At 34.3% G+C, this 17110-nt stretch overlaps 1 pseudogene; it reads left to right on the top strand.

The window, feature by feature from the left end:
- Nucleotides 1-11784: 11784 nt before the first annotated feature.
- On the top strand, nt 11785-13823 carry LOC133174893 (uncharacterized; annotated as a pseudogene).
- The last annotated feature ends 3287 nt before the right edge of the window (nt 13824-17110 follow it).

Genomic DNA, 17110 nt, shown 5'->3' on the forward strand with positions numbered 1-17110 from the left:
TTGGTCCATTTATCGTAGAATGACTGATAATACACACAATACACCATCCTGAAACCAAGCACCTATGGGCGTACTTTTATTCTGCACTCAATAATTCAAAAACAGTACTCAAGACAGACTTAGAATTAGTTAAATTATAATAAATAGTTTCTGTCTTGAATAATAGCTTGAAATTTTTTTGAATGCATTGTTAGTTATAATTTTAATAATAAAGTTTAAGTTCTCTGTAATTTTAGCACTTAGATGAAATACGTGATTCATTGACAGAAATTATGCATCAAAGATGTTGAAATGAAGATTGATACATAGCAATATGTTTATATAATGATTAAAAAGTTATCTCCACATATTTCATTCAAATCAAAGAAACGACATAGCACTGTTACAGGCATATAATAAAACAGACAAAATAACAGGCGCACAATATGAAGATGTCTCGTCACAAAATATGCACTCAATCTAGTACAGATGGAAACACTTAAGGTCAGATAATGATTCAGAGGGTCAAGGTCACAAAGGGATGTATAATAACAACTGAGAAACAAGGGATCAGGGTGTTAAACAGGAAAGTGAAGGGAAGCAGGCAGACTGTTGTGGTGTGTGTGACTTATTACCTTTAGATGTTAAAAAAACAAAACAAAAATCTAACTTGTTACAACTTATTTCTGATTTAAACATGACATCACATAATTCCACATCCACAAAACTCCAAAAAATTATTTCCAAGACAAGTTTCAGTCTCTATCTAATGACAAGTTTAAATTTTACTGTCACAGGAAACTAAGGGAGATAAGCCTGGTCAGGAAAAACCCTCTACAAATCCGTGCACTTTAACATTCAGGATGATTTCTGAGAACCTGTTTCCTCTACACTTAGTAAAAATATTTCTTGACTAAAAAGATTATCAAAAAAAGGAAGAAAAACAAGATGCCATGGCCTAGATCGCTTATCTGAGCACTGTGGCTAGGAAAAAAACAAAAATTAGTTTAGAATTGAAAAGCATATGTAGTCCCGACCTACCCCTAAATGGGAGAGAGCGGGGGGAGGGGGGTATGATTTGAACAAAATTGAATCTTCACTAACTAAGGATGCTTACATATTTTTTTTTGACTTACTGTGACCTTTTTTTCTACAAGTTTGAACTTTCTTTGTGACCCCACCTTATACCCCTGGTGGTCATGATTTGAACAAACTTGAATCAACACCACCTGTGGATGCTTCTATATAAATATGACCAATCATACCTTTGCGGTTTTTGAGAACAATTTTGAAGATTTTTCTATATAATCCTTTGTTAAAATTTGATCGTCCACGTCTGGTGGCCCCACCCTACACCCAGGGGTCATGATTTAAAAAAAAATTGAATCTTTCCCATTCGAGAATGCTTCCATATAAATATACTCCTCTGTTAAACTTTGGTCATCCATTGTGGCTCCTCCCTATCCCCCGGGGGTCATGATTTGAACAACCTTAAATTTACACCACCTAAGGATGCTTTCACATAAATATGACCAATCATTGCTTTGCTTTTCTTGAGAAGAAGAGGTTCATCCTTCCTGGCCTATTGGTTCTTGAGAAGAAGATACTTCAATGATGCCATTAATTTTTCGCTATTGCGTAATTATCTCCCCTTGGAGGAGAGCTTGGCCCTTCATTTGAACAAACTGGAATGATCTTGACCCATGGATGCTCTGTGCCAAGTTTGGTTGAAATTGGCCCAGTAGTTCTGGTGAAGAAGATGAAATTGTGAAAAGGTTACGACAACGACAACAACGCCAACGACAACGAAGACGGACAAATTTCAATCAGAAACGACCACTTGAGCCTTCGGCTCAGGTCAGCTAAAAACAATCTGACAATCTGCATTCCAAACATTTCAGTCTTATCCTTGGAAAACCTAATTTATAGAACACTTGCAAATGTTAAATATTTCTTTTTTCTTTTCCTCTGGAAAAAAACCCAGCTGTTTTTAATGTAAAAATAATATTAATAAAAAATTGTAATGATGCATCAAGGTGGGCACATGATGTTTAGTCAATGCATATTAAGAGTGCCGGAATTAGTCTTAACTGCAGCAATAAGAATATTGAAGAGAGAATGTGATTGTAGTACCTATATATTTGGGAAAATGAAATCATTAATGTGCATCTGTCAATATCGATGAGTCACATGCTTATTTCATAACATTGGTTAGGTCATTTCAGTAGCAAAGCAAGGTGGGTTATCGAAACTTGATACCAAATTATTACCCAACTCGATATTGATCATCCTCGGTCAAAAACACTGCAAGGTCATGAAATCAACATTAATGTGAGAGGAAGTTAGGGGGTATTTAAATGTGAATAATTAATCTTGGAGAACTGAAAAGTCTTCAACAATATTAAGGGGGTAAGAAGTTGTTGATAATTTCTGTCTAACGTGATTTAGTACTGACCTGTGTGGCCTGGTTTCTTCCTCCTCTACTTCAGCAATGCAAGACGTCTTCTTCGCTCCCCCTGTTAATCAAGATGGAGGATCAATAAAGCATTAAATTAATATGGTTTAAACTGTTTTGTATGTGTCTATTCATTTTATGTAGAAGCAAGGGAAATAAAAGACTTCGTTCATTTTTGATGATGAATATAACTCCTACATCAAAAATTTACAATAATTCTCCAGTTTTCCATATACAAAATGGAATTTCTCCCTCACACTGTGGAATTATAATTTCTATAATAACAATGTGACAAAACATTAAAGACTGTTATTCTAAAGTGTGCATAAGTAATTAAGTTAATGGGGCCGACTGGAGTTTTATTGTGTAAAAACTACAAAACAAAAACTCTGTAAATATAGTGTATCATAATAAACTTAAGTTGATTTAAATGTACATGCCAAATTTATGAAAAATCTATCGTCTGGGTCTGGATATCTTCTAGGGACTTTTTCAAAATACAGGAGCATTTACTATGGGGTTATATTGGAAAGTGCTACTTTTTCGCACTTCAAAGGACATTTCAAAATGAAATATGTGGAGATAACGAACAGTATTTGAGCTCAAAAGTCCTTTAAACATTACAAAATAGGAGCAGAGCAAACACGGACTTCTAAAATATCAGAGGTAGGATCAGGTGCCATGGAGGAGTGAGCATCCGCTGCCGACCGGTCACACCCGCCGCGTGCTTCTCGTCATGATCGAGAAATAACGGAAAAATCTGTCGATAATTCAGTGTGTAAATAATGGCATAACAATTAGTACGAAAAAAGTCATCCAGCATTTGACTTAATGATAGATTGTATTTGCTGACAAGGTCATTGTATCGAACATGGAACTTAGGAAATGTTGACTTTAAAATACTACGGTAAACATTTTGCTCAAACTATAATATATGATGAGTAATAATATAATGTACTTTATAGGTTAGAAAAACAAAAATCTATTGTCTGGTGTCTAGAAAGGGTATCTCAAAAAATTAAAAAAATCACGAAATTTTCCCTTTTTTTTATTGATAGACGCTAATCATTGCTTACTTACATTCCACAGTATGTGGGCACAGGTGCCCAGGTAAGTTAAATACAAGTATACTGCTCTCTCACTTTCCACAACCTGTGGGTACAGTTGCCCAGGTAGGATAAATACATTTATGAAATATGTGGACATAACGTACAGTATTTGAGCTCAGAAGTCCATTAAACATTACAAAATAGGAGCAGAGCAATCACGGACCTTTAAGACATCAGAGGTGGGATCGGGTGCCTTAGAGGAGTGAGCATCCCCTGCCCACCGGTCACATCCGCCATTTGGCATTCCACATTCCTACTGTTCTCTTACATTCCACAACCTGTGGGTACAGGTGCTCAGGTAAGTTAAATACATGTACTATACTCTCTTACATTCCACAAACTTTGGGTACAGGTGCTCAGGTAAGTTAAATACATGTATACTGTCCTCTTACATTCAACAACCTGTGAATACAGGTGCTCAGGTAAATTAAATACATGTATACTGCTCTCGTACATTCCACAACCTGTGGGTAGTGCTGCTCAGGTAGGTTAAAACATGTATACTGCTCTCTTACATTTCACAGCCTGAGGTTATTTGTGGACATTTCTGACCCCTGAGTCAACTATCGGGCAGATACAAGCTCTCTGTGAAGCTTACTGCAAGCTCATACATCCCCCTGCTCTGCGTTTCTCCACAAGAAAATGTGAAACCTCATCTCGAATTCCCTTTAAATACGAATCATCCGTCAAATACAACTGCAAACATGATTTTTAAAAGAAATAATACAGGTTTTGTTGTTTTCCACAAAGCAGATAATTTTGCCAGTACAAGTTGATTAGATAGTCTGAAATGCTTAAATGTCTTTAACATTTGAATACTATGGTTTCATTTATTTTAATTGTGTTTTGGCAAAAAAATACAATTATGTTGATATAGTAATTTATGAGATCAACCTCATCCTGTTCTTTAAGCAGTTTGTTTATCGGCTTATTTTGTGGTCTGGCTCAACCTAAAAATTAAATACGAAAGCATTGTATGGAAATAAAAAGACAATATTAAGTTTTTATGTTATTTCATAATGTCGATGTCTTTTACGCCTCTTAAACTCTTTTTTAAAATTGACTATTTCTGAAACCAGTCAAATTAAAGTGACTATAGACTTACCTGACTGTCAATCTTCCCGTCCTTCAGGCGAATATTCTGACCCCATTCTCTGTGACCTTGTGAACTCTGAACTGTACCATTTTACTGGAGGGTGTACCTAGCGCAGTCATTGACAGATCGGAGTTGATGTTGATGGCCTGTTAAAGGGAGATGGAGAAAATTATCACTCTTCTGTGTCGAAACATACCTAAAAACAAAATCACTTAATAACTACATCTTATTTTTAAATTTCGATCGAGAAACATTTCTTTAATTTATATTTATTGATAATATGTTTTTCAAACATGAACATCAATAATTATTATAGAATTTACACGAGTAGACCTCAAATTAATTAAACAGTCACGAGTATTGTCAAACAACTAAAATATGACCTTGCAATAGACATGGAACAAAGACATAGAATATGGAACCTGCGGGTTCTTTTCTTGATCCAATATTCCCTGATATCTTTTGGGTGCCCATCTTCACCAAATGTCAGAAACTGTAGTGGGTTTTTCACAGGCTCAAATATAATGGACCGGTCCTCCTGGACCCTCAGTCTGAATTCACAGTACGAACCACAGCCCTTCTACAATATTACATCAAACAAATGACTGTACTGTAGACTAGTCAGTAAAAATAAATGAATATCTTATTTACCTAAAGATTCTTATTGATCTTATAATTTAGATGTAAATTTCTAAAGTAAATGATTCAAGCTCATTGGATGAGTATGGATAAAAACAAATGACAATTAAACATATACTCAATGCGATGCTCCATTGAACTTTTTCAAAAATAGTCTGACTTTAATCTTCATTGAATAAGTTTCAGTGAAATAAAAATCAACCCTTAGGTTTCTCTGTACTTGTTTGTTTATTAATTTTTTTTTAGGAGGAGCACTTTTTTGTACAGATTTTTTTCGAGTAACAACTACATGTATGACCATTTTCTGTTGACAATGGAGATGAACGGATTTGGGCCAGGAACACTGTTAACATTCTGACCATGACCTTTATTCCTCTAAGCCATGTTGAACACAGCTTTGATTAATTTACTGTTGCATTTTTCTGTTGACAATGGAGATGAACGAATTTGGGCCAGGAACACTGTTAACATTCTGACCATGACCTTTATTCCTCTAAGCCATGTTGAACACAGCTTTGATTAATTTACACTAAATAATGAATACAAATATTTAATGTAAAACATGTATTCTGTGGGTGTATTCATCAATGCAATTAGGTTTTATAATAATATCACAAAATTAGCTTAATCAGACATTTAAATTAGTGAATAATGTACAGTTTTACACCGAGTTCTCTACAGGAAAACACTGACAGAAAGATTATCATACAAGATCACTCTTACAGACACACTACTCTACAAACCCACAGATAGGTATGGGTTACGTCCACTGACAGTCACAGAGTTACGTCCCCTGACAGCCTATGAGAGGTTGGATCTTGACAGAACAGAGCGCGCGTTACAATTAACGCAGCACATCTATGGAAAAAATAGAACTAGAACATCTCAGGGCCTTCAGCAAATCTCGAGAACTCGCTCGACTTGAACAAGATCTAGAGGTCAAGAGACGGGAAAGACTCACTAGAGAACAACTCGACGCGCTGAGTATAATCTTAACTTCAGAAAAAGACTCGCTAGAGAACAACTCGTAGCGGTAAGTATAATCTTAACTTCAGAAAATGACTCGCTAGAGAACAACTCGACGCGTTAAATATATCTTAACTTCAGAATGATTTTATAACCTTTTCAAAGTCAGTGAAATCTAAACTCTTAAAGAAGCTCAGGTATAACTTCAATCTATGCAACCTGTATAGGACAGTCATAATAACTGAAATCATGGAGACCAATATAACTCAAAATCATAGAGATCAGTATAACTCAAAATACATAGAGACCAGTATAACTCAGAAATCAAAAAGATCAATATTACTCAAAATTCATAGAGATCAGTATAAATCACATTGAAAGGAAACCATTGAATAAGTAAATACAGTATATACAAATGTCCACAGAGAAAGCTTAGCATCTCTGCTTGAAGTTTCACTTCGGACCCATTAAAGAACGATCTAGTAATCAAGAGTAAACTCACAGGCTCAGATTCAGTATAAATATACACTAGTTACCTAACATTTAAGCAAAATTCATGAAATATTTGTACAATATTGTTCACCTTTCAGTCTCTGCGTTTATCTCGAGTCCGGTATCTGGAGGACCTAGAACTCGACAAAATCAGACTGGCACGTAGAAATCTTTACCCTTGATTAACTCGGGTAAGCTTTTATAACTCTATTTGATAAAATATATATAAATATGTTATATATAATATGCCTGGTACATTTACCTGGTTGAAAACATTGTTATAGCAGGCAGAATATTTGATGGAGACAGATTTACTAACATACTGTATTCAATTAAAATCCCTTCCACGAGGTATCCTCCCACGTATTTTTTTTTAAAGTATCTGCTATTTGTGTACAGTTTTGTTTATTCCTTGAATATTCTTAGATAATAAGAGATGTTTAAATGTTGCTTAAAGTGCATACTGTCACCAAATAATATGCCATATACATGTTGCATACTTTTTCAAAGCAACATAATTTCCATTTAAAATGTCAGAAGTCCGCACTGTGCATTATACTGGTAAACTAATATTAATTATTATGCAGTAATACATGCTTGCAGCAAAGTGTCAGGGACAAACATTACTATTCCAATCTCATTGTATCAGGTAAACTCATTACATATAAGCTTTAAAAAATCCATTTTCTGTAAGCATGTTTTACTGTAGATGATGACCATTATTTTGTATCCAACCTAAAAATTTATTTCAGGCCTTAAATAAAATGATGGATGTTGACCACAGACAATGTCAATAGATTTAGACGAGGACTGAGGATCTAGTGATATGAAGTAGGCCTCCATCTTTGTTAGTTTGTCTGCCATCACTGGTCTAGGACTTGAAGGAGATTTTAGGATTGTCACTTCTTGTCCAGTGGATAAACTGTAGTCAGTCTTGTTCAACTAAAATCAATTGCTTACTTTACTTTTATTAATGCTAGTGATCTGTTGATATTATACCTGGTAATACACATGTATTAATATTTAAAATTTCATTAATTTTTTTGAATTGATAGATTATTGTTTTTCCATATTGTCTTTTTGTATTATATTATCATTAACTCAGCTTGAACTTTCGGACATTTCTTGGCTGGAATGTTGGATAATATTGATAAATGGAGTCCAATATCAATGTGATATTTAATTGTAAGCAGAAAAGATGTTTAAATAACCAATCATTGATCAGAACATAATTGACCAATCAGTGATAAGAAGATGGTCAAACGGTACATATCGTATAAACTTGTAGCTTATGAAAATGCGATCAGACAGTTGTGCAAATTGACTGTTTAAAGAACAACGAAAGAAAACTAAAGAACTTAGAAAACTAAAATCAAAATGTCAGATAGTGTTTATTTTTAAATGTTGTAATTTTGTCCTAGTTTAAAAATATATACACTGTATGAAAGGTCATTTTTGTAAAGTGTTAAGATGAAAATATGACATTTGAAAATAAGTTGAATCAAGATCTGAGCTTTAACCTCAAAGATTTCTAATTATAATTAGATATTATAACTAGAGCAAAGCTCGTTGCTCGAGCAACAAGCAGGTCTTCCGTCCAATTCTACGAAGAAAGTGAAGAACAAAATTGCTAATTATTATGTAAAAAAAAAAAGAACACCGTTATGAAGAGCATTCGACTTAAAATGATGTAAGACTTTTTCAGGACTTTTATCATTCAATTACAAGGAGGAATTTGTAAAGAGAATCCTTTGGTAACTGCTTCCGGTTAGACCGGCTGTGACGTCGATCGATTAAAAATACAGTCGGACGTCTCCAATGACTTTAATCATTCAATTCCCTGCCAATACCTACAAAAATAAGCCTTTTCTGACTACTTCCGGTTGGACCGGAAGTGCCGTCGATCGGCGAAAAATGAGTTTGGACGCTTCCGATGACTCAAAACATGCAACAACTTGTACAAAACTTCAAAAATATGCATTTTTCTGACTACTTCCTGTTTTACCGGCTGTAACGTCATTAAACGACTTTTGATAATCTCACCTGCTGCCACTTGTTATTTTGAACAACTTCAATGATGTATCAAATTTTCGCTTGTTTTTGAAATATTTAGAGAAAACTTTTGGCCCTCTAGGTCCCTTATTTTAGGAGCCAGCCCCTTTTTGTTGACATTGGATGAAAGATCGTGTAGTTATGAACAAATTTTGTTCTATATAATTTAACAAATTATTTACAGGTAAAAAAAAATACTGTAGAAAAAGCGTTGAAAATTTTGAAATTTTCGATATGCCTTTTTCGTACCATAGCGAGCGCCGACGTGCGGCATTTCCGGTAAAAATGAAATGCGTTACACATATCAGCAGACAATGACCTATCATACCTGAAAGTTTCATGATTCTATCTAGAGTCATTCATGAGAAGATTTCTGGACAACCCGACCTTTCAAAAATCATTAAATCGACAATATCTTCGGACCGGAAGTGACGTCATCAAAACAGAAAAAAAGCATAAGGTTCAAGTAATGTTGCGAAAGTGTTGAAAGTTTCACGGAAATCCATCCAGCCGTTTTCGAGAAATCGCGTGCACAAAATCGGGAAGAAAAAAAAATAATAAAAGTGAAAAAGAAACCTTAGAATAACAAGAAGGTCTTCCGTAGAAGACGGAAGACCTTATTTAGAAATAGATATCTAATTATGTGGGCATTGAGTTAACACTTCTACCTTCAATTATCATTTCAGGGTTCTTTATCAGGAATGATTAATTTTCTTTAGACTGTTAATATTTCAAATATTTTTTTTCTTAATGATTCATACATATGTACTAATAAATAAATAAATACACTGTTTATGACATCATTAATTTCTAGCTGGGGCTTTTGTTCAGCAGTTGTAAATTCGGTGCTAACCAAAACAGCTGTACAATAGAGTATATCTGTAATTCAGGGTACAATGTTGAGTTATTCTACGAGAAGTCTTCACATTTGCTTTTATAAATTACCTTGTTATTTTAATGTATTTATTGCATCCTAATTGTTATCAATTGTTTACAGTGTTCTTTTTGCTACTTTTAATATTATACATCTATATATATTTATCTTTTAAAATCTTTTCATTAATTAGCAGCAGTAGAAATAAATTTGTAAAATTTCTATTGTCTTGTTTAATTTCCATTATAACAAGCACAGTCTAAGAGCATATTGCATTAGCAATACTAGTCCCCTGCCAGCATGCATAGTCTGGTTCCCCTCGGAAGTATTTAGTTATGAAATATATTTGCTCAATGGTTAGGATTTCTATTCAATGATAGAGAGCTTAAATGACAAAAAAGTTAAACATGTACTATATGAAATCATAGACCTAAAGATTTTTTCCTATGCAATACGCCTATGTAAATCTTTAATTTTCCATGGTGGCCCCACCCTACCCCAGGGGATCATATTTTGCACAAACTTGAAACTACACTACCTTAGGACGCTTCCATATAAATGTGACCAATCATGGCTTTGTTGTTTTTGAGAAGAAGATTTTTAAAGATTTTCCTATGTATTAATTAATATTCCTATGTAAACCTTTGTTCGTTCATTGTAACCCCACCCTACCGCGGAGGGTCATGATTTGAACAAATCTGAATCTACAGTCCTGAGGATGTTCCATATTAATTCGACCAATCATGGCTAAGATTTTTCCTATGTATTCCTTTGTAAAACTTTGTTCTCTCATTGTGGTCCTACCCTACCACCGGGGTCATAATTTGCACAAGCTTGAAACTATTCTACCTGAGGATGCTTCCATATAGATATGACCAATCATTGCTTTAATTTGCTGTTCTTGAGAAGATTTTGAAATGATTTTTCCTATGAATTCCTATGTAAAACTTTGATTGTCCATTGTGGCCCAACCCTACCTTTGGGGGTCATGATTTGAATAAACTTGAATCTACACCATATAAAGAAGGTTTAACATGTTTCAATTCATTTTGGTAAAGTGGTTCTTGAGAAGAAAATTTTTAAATGATACCATCAATTTTTACTTATTATAAATTATCTCCCCTTGAAAGAGGGCGTGGGACTTCATTTGAACAAATTTGAATTCCTTTCACCCAAGGATGCTTTGTGGCAAGGTTGGCTGAAATTGGCTTAGTGGTTCTTGAGAAGAAGTCGAAAATGTGAAAAGTTTACAGACGGACAGATCTCGACGGACTGCATGCAGACAAAATGTGATTAGAAAAGCTCATTTGAGCTTTCAGCTCAGGTAAGCTTAAAAAGTAGAGATAATGGGAATAACTTTTCTGTACTTATTATTGTACCTGAAATTATTCAGATCTTATTGTAAAATGGATCCATTAGAAATTCACAAAGACGTGTATAAGTTTTAATTGCAGCAATGCATAACTCTAAAAATACCTGCACTATCTGAATCAATACATTTTGTTGACCATTCTAACTTTACATATATACATGACACAAAACAGTCCTAAAATTTTCTTGAACCCTAGACTCCTGCCTCTGAAATGTTTTTTTTTTCATGACTGCACAATTCAGTTAATTTCAAGTTAACCAATTAATGGCATATTTTTACCCAGTGCCCTCCTTGATTCTTCCCTGTTTATGGTAGCTATATCATATAGATATTGCTATATACTAAAACAGTGGTAGTGGATTTCTCTATACTAATTATAGCATCGAAAACTTTTATAAGTTTTAAGATTTCCTTGAAAAAATAAACATGGACTCTATTAGAACGTCACAAATGTAAGTTTTAATGACAGCAATATACTACTCTTAAACTGCCCTGTACACTATCTGAATCAGTATATTTTGTTGACATCTGTTTTAATAGTACAAAACAATTAATATTCTTACATTAAAGTTTAGTTTCCTCCTTTAATAATCAATAAAAATATTGAGAACAACTAAATAACACATATAAAACACTTTTTAATAGAGAATTACACTCAAAGTTTTAAAGTAAAAATATGAATTAATGATGATGATGATTGTTACTAAATAGGCATATTCTACAAGATATATATAAAATTCTCCTTTAATTTTTACCAGTAAGTCAACCCTACAACACATATCAGAGTCAGTGTTTGTGGGACTGTGTCATAAAGTGGGGACCTCACAACTGGTGGCCATGAGGAGAGATCTGGCGGACATCTTTGATATAATGGGAAATCAAGCGAGAACAATTGATAAGGTCAGTGTGATGTTGAGTGGAAGTTACAGAGAAGGATTCAGACTGGAAAGATCAGATTTAGACTATATGTTCTGGCCAAATAATTGTCGTGTGATCTGGGAATTATCTCAGTCTCAGTATTACAACACACACAGACAAACACTGATCCTCTGTGACTGTTCTGATAGTCCACCAGGATTTACTTTGTTATATTTACTGACGCCAAGCATGGACAGAAAATTCCAGAGAGCTTGTGTTAGAATTAATAACAGACATTATTTATCTAGTTCTATATACAGACAGATCATGTGTTCTCTATCACCATTTAAATCCACTCCACATGGACCCTGTGCCAGTGGAACAGATCGAACAATAGAATATGATCATGCCTTCTGTTTTGTTAGTAACTTTTGGCCTCCATCTGCCTCCTCATGGATAGATAGATGTCACTCATGGCCCCAGCCTCATGTTGTTAATGATATAGTAAAAAATGGATGTCACTTTGTGGCAATTGGACATAAGCTAGGAAGTCATGAAGACCATGAATGGAGAATTTCTTTCTCTCTGGCCGAACACAAACTTGTGTATGCAATGAACCACTGTCAATTCTTAACTTATAGCTTACTTAAATTGTTCTTAACAGAAATAATTAACAATGGAGTAGGTGATGATAATAAATTATTGTGTTCCTATCACATGAAGACAGCAGTTTTCTGGGTGATTCAACAAAATACATTACCTCATTGGTGTCCACAAAATCTCCTGGGGGGTTTCTGGGTCTGTTTTAAACTCATCCTCAAATGGGCGTATGAAGGGGTCTGTCCTAACTTTTTCATTCCAGGTAACAACATGTTTCTGAGTAAAATTCATGGCAAAAATCAACATCAATTATTTGTGAGATTGTGTAGGTTGTATGAGATGGGTTTAGCATTCCTGCTACACAGTCCCTCCATTAGGTCTTATATTATGAATGTCCTTTATAATCCCAGACTCTCCATCTGTACAGATGAACATACTCTGATTTCTGAGACTGAGTTTGATTTAAATCTATATCAGGAAATACAGAGACATCTCACAATTTCAAAATTGAACATACAAAGTTGTATGAGACATCTACATACAATAGAACAGATGATGTGTTCACCCCTCCTGACACAGTATCAAGTCGTACAGCTACAGAAATTTACAGCAAATGTCCTTCAGAAAACTGCTTTTATATTATACATGGAAACTTACACACATAACAACAAACTGAGGTACAGAGCTGACAAAATGTCCAGTCACATGCTGAAATTAGCAGCCAAGTTTGGTTTTATTACTGACATGATGTACATAGCCATGTATTATTACAAGACACTTAGATACATGGAAGCTTTATCTATTATAGAGATGATCAAGGTCAAGTTAGCACAGCCATATGTGATGTATAGGTATAATGTAGATACAGAGATGTATACTGAGGCTGTAGAGGGACAGTCCTGGTCTACAAAGATGAGACAGGCTGTAGCACTGGTTATCAGACTTGACAATAGAGTCCATTACATCAGTGAATTGATACCTGAACAACAGTTCGCTCTACAAAACGAATGGCCTGCATTATACATCCCACCCTTGATACTGTTATACATGCTAGAGATCCTGTGCTACAGACATGTAGACATAATGAGAGTACAAACAGCTCTAGATGATCTACAGACCCTAGTTCACTATGATCAGGGACAGCTTACACTTTTTGATCTCAGAGACATATCGTGGCAGATTCTGGGGATCTGTCAACTTGTGACAGGGAACCTACAGGCTGCTCTATACTCATACCAACAATCTCTCAGACAAGAACCATTCCACAAAATACACACAGCTACAGAAATGAGAATACACGAAGTCCGTCTACAAAATCAATAAATTATTAATATAAATGTTAAGTATTTGTCTAGTACTGTTAACCTGATAGAGTTTATAACCTTTATTATGTACATTGTGTTTTTTGAAGATGTAAATCAATGCAAAATGAAAAAAAAAGTTGAACTTTCAAAGCTTTCAAAAAAACCCAAACAAAAACAAAACAAAACAAAACAAACAAACAAACATACAAAAAAGAACAACAACAACAATAATCAGAGTACATATTATTATAGTTATACATGTATTATATTTTGTTGTGTTTTTTCATTATTAAGGAGGTAGTTGTACGAGGGCTGTTCGGAAATTATTGAGACATTTACCTTTACTCCTTAAAAGACAGAGATAAATTCATAAAAAATTTGTGAAGCATTTTATAAAGAACAAAGAAAGCAAATGTGCAAAATTTCTAATCTATTAAATAAATATATTCCGGTGAAATTATGAACATGCATATGTCTATCGATCTGGAGCAGCATCACAACGCCATTTTAACGTCACGTCAGCCGGAGATGTTTTCGCATGTGAAACGATCAGGAAACGTTTACTCTTCTTTCTCTGTCTTCACATATAACATTCCAAAAAGTCTCTTTTCTTAAACGATTCTTTAAAAAAAAATTAAATAAGATGTGTAATGTTGCTACCCCAGTGTAAAATTTACATGCCGTGTCATATATCGGTACTGCATCAGGCAGTACCGATTTATGCAACGCGGGTCAACGTTTAGTCCGTAAGAAATAATGGGAGTTGAAGCGTTTGTTTCTACTCTGGTAGAATTACTTGTAAGAAAAAATATATACCAATGAAAAAAAAAACCAAAGCCTTAGGTATGTTTTTTTTTTCTCGTTGCTATTGTTTTAACAGGTCATTAAGTCGGGAAAAGAGTTCCCCAAAGCACTGCACAAAATTTTACGTATGCTCGCTGCGCCGCCTTGACGTAAAAATCCATTTTGTTGTTGATATCAAATTTCTATATCGCGCTTGACTTTTTTTTAATGATTTCCGTATTTCTGATCGAAATTCTACCAAACACACAAAATGAAGTCAAAATTTAATTGAAAAATTATATACATAAATTGAATTATTTTCGTTCTTACTATGGGGTCCACCGGGAGTTTGAACGTTTGTGTTACATATTTTCAATATCTAGTTTCGTGACTGTGCCGGGTACCCCTACTATACCATTGAAATGAAGAAATAACATATTTATAAAATATTTCTTGCTTTTATTAATTCTCAGTGTTTGTCAAAAGTATATGCAAATTTTCAACGAAAGACTTTCATTAGAAAGAAGAATAGACACAGTGTCTCAATAATTTCCGAACAGCCCTCGTAAAATCATACAAATAAACTATATATTTTTTCAATGTGTACCAGGAATAATGTAACAATGTAACAATTGAATAAAGAAATAAAGTTCACGTTTTCGTGAATGTTGCAGAATAACCTCTGAGATCGAGAAACTTTGTTTGAAAAGAAAATCTGATGCATTAATCAATAGAGCCCACCCAGCATCAGAACACTTGACCAAGCAGGATATAAAAAATCTTTTAAAAATACCCTTGCTTATAACAACTTGCCTCTTAGATGGAAAGAAGCAGAGAAGATATCCAATTAAATGTATTTTTACTATAGATGTAACGAAGCCACCAAAGGAGTTTCCTCCCCTGACCAGATGGCAGGAAGTTCCCTCAGTTCGATCAGTACAGTCAACGCGGTTTATGCATTTACCGCGCACCCCCGCGGTGTGAATCTCATCACCGTTAGTACAGGTGTCTCAGGTAAAAACCGCGTGCCCCCGCGGTTCGGCCATCCAGGTAATTCACACCGCCGCGGTGCAGCCGCAATTTTCAAATAGCGTTATATATGCCTTGAACTTCATTTAACGTGCATGTAGCGAAAGTCAAGCAATGTGTTCATTCTATTATAAGCCACAACCTTCGATATAAATTACTGTAGGTGATATAGTTTTACGACTATGCAAGGTAGTATACCCAATATGCTATTCATGATATTCGATATTAATTAATATATTCGTAGTGTGTTCTGTAAATTTTAGGTATATTTTTTTTAGGGGATTTGATTAAAGAATGCATCTATGAAACGTCATTCCTATCTAAATGTACATGTATTCCGGGCGTAGCTCTTGAAATCAGTCGGAATGGGATATATTGAGGATATTCAATGTTTTGTAGATGAATATGGAATTTGTTTTACAAGTGGGACAGGATTTTTGATATTTTCACGAGTGCAAAGCACGAGTGAAAATATCAAAAAATCCTGTCTCTCAAGTGAAATAAATTCCATATTCATCTACAAAACACTGAATTTTCTGTTTATTACATTTTCTTTGATTTTCCCTTTGCCTCTGTCTTTTCTTAACACAGTGTCATAGCTAGGCTTGACGTCATAGCTGAGCGGTTGAGACGTCATAGCGTAGCAGTTGTGAGATTGAAAACATTATATAGCATTGATTTTAGCAACATATTTAGAAAGAAAATTGCAGTTTTAGCTCTATTAAGATGTTTAGTTACTATCCCTACCTTAGGACAGGCCAGAAATTATTTTTTACTTTCTTTGATATCCTTTCACACTGTGAGAGAACATCATTTTGGTATTCTTTCACACTGTGAGAGAATATCACTTTTATTCAATAAATAAATCACAGTATTTCAATGTTGAAAATGTAATAATGTGTGTAATTTGATGGCCTACCAGTCCGTAGAAAATATGTAAAATTACGTAATGTCTAGAGCTTGACCTGGTACTCATACTTGTTCCTCACACCTGTATACTCTACAAGGTGCGATCCCCTACACCAGCCCTACACCATGTAAACACGCGTCCCGAAAGCAGATCAGTAAAACTGTCATATAACATCTTTCACATTTACATCAATCATTTTCAAATAATTGTTCGTTATTATTATATTATTGATGTGTTTTGGTTTCAAACAATTAATTCTAAAAAATATACGAATTATGTCAGCTAAAATCAACATGAATTAAAATCATGAAATGGCTCTGTTTTGAATAAATTCACAAGTACATTGTTGTTGGATCGACAACATTACAAGTTTCATGATATTGTGCTTTATCCCGTAGTTAACTATAGCCAAAATAATCTGAGTAATCGGAATTTAATTTAAAAAATACATTTTTTTTTAATATGACCAAAGTGACTCTGTTGGACACTCATAATGTTGATTCACCGGAATATATTAATACAAGAAACAGTGAGAAACTGTACCTAAGAAAAAAAAAAGAAAACATCAAAATATAATTTTATACATACATGT

This window comes from Saccostrea echinata, unplaced genomic scaffold (assembly GCF_033153115.1).
Source record: "Saccostrea echinata isolate AGI-Se365-2 ecotype Australia unplaced genomic scaffold, CSIRO_AGI_Sech_v1 ptg000060l, whole genome shotgun sequence".
Taxonomy (NCBI): Eukaryota; Metazoa; Mollusca; class Bivalvia; order Ostreida; family Ostreidae; genus Saccostrea; species Saccostrea echinata.